Source organism: Arachis stenosperma, chromosome 10, assembly GCF_014773155.1.
Source record: "Arachis stenosperma cultivar V10309 chromosome 10, arast.V10309.gnm1.PFL2, whole genome shotgun sequence".
NCBI lineage: Eukaryota > Viridiplantae > Streptophyta > Magnoliopsida > Fabales > Fabaceae > Arachis > Arachis stenosperma.
Window position 1 is genome coordinate 78,793,522 of NC_080386.1, and position 1,268 is coordinate 78,794,789.

Genomic DNA, 1,268 nt, shown 5'->3' on the forward strand with positions numbered 1-1,268 from the left:
TTTCTTTTTCTCTTCTCTTTCATATGAGCAGGAGCAGAGACAAAGGCATTCTTGTTGAAGCTGACCCTGAACCTGAGAGAACCTTGAAGCAAAAGCTAAGAGAAGCCAAGGCACAACTCTCTTTAGAGGACCTGACCGAATTCTTCAAGGAAGAAGAACACATGGCAGCCGAAAACAACAACAATGCCAACAATGCAAGGAAGGTGCTTGGTGACTTTACTGCACCTACTCCTGATTTCTATGGGAGAAGCATCTCTATCCCTGCCATTGGAGCAAACAACTTTGAGCTTAAGCCTCAATTAGTTTCTCTAATGCAACAGAATTGCAAGTTTCATGGACTTCCAATGGAAGATCCTCATCAGTTTTTAGCTGAGTTCTTGCAAATCTGTGACACAGTCAAGACTAATGGGGTTAACCCTGAGGTCTATAGACTGATGCTATTCCCTTTTGCTGTGAGAGACAGAGCTAGAATATGGTTGGACTCTCAACCTAAAGAAAGCCTGGACTCTTGGGAAAAGCTAGTCAATGCCTTCTTGGCAAAGTTCTTTCCACCACAAAGATGGAGTAAGCTTAGAGTGGAAGTCCAAACCTTCAGACAGAAGGATGGAGAATCCCTCTATGAAGCTTGGGAAAGATACAAACAGTTAATCAGAAAATGTCCTTCTGACATGCTTTCTGAATGGAGCATCATAGGTATTTTCTATGATGGTCTCTCTGAACTATCCAAGATGTCTTTGGATAGCTCTGCTGGAGGATCTCTTCATCTGAAGAAGACGCCTGCAGAAGCTCAAGAATTGATTGAAATGGTTGCAAATAACCAATTCATGTACACTTCTGAAAGGAATCCTGTGAACAATGGGACTAGTCAGAAGAAAGGAGTTCTTGAAATTGACACTCTGAATGCCATTTTGGCTCAGAATAAAATATTGACTCAACAAGTCAATCTGATTTCTCAAAGTCTGTCTGGAATGCAAAATGCACCAAACAGTACTAAGGATGCTTCATCTGAGGAAGAAGCTTGTGATCCTGAGAACCCTTCAATGGAAGAGGTAAATTACCTAGGAGAACCCTATGGAAACACCTATAATTCTTCATGGAGAAATCACCCAAATCTCTCATGGAAGAATCAAGAGAGACCTCAACAAGGTTTCAATAATAATGGTGGAAGAAACAGGTTTAACAATGGTAAACCTTTTCCATCATCTTCTCAGCAACAGACAGAGAGCTCTAAGCAGAATACCTCTGACTTAGCAACCATGGTCTCTGAT

The 1,268-nt window shown here is 41.4% G+C and overlaps 1 non-coding gene across 1 annotated transcript; it reads right to left on the reverse strand.

The window, feature by feature from the left end:
• Positions 1–566: 566 nt before the first annotated feature.
• LOC130959639 (small nucleolar RNA R71) lies at positions 567–674 on the reverse strand. Its single transcript, XR_009078711.1, has one exon. It is a non-coding gene; the product is annotated as a small nucleolar RNA R71 (small nucleolar RNA).
• Positions 675–1,268: the final 594 nt, after the last annotated feature.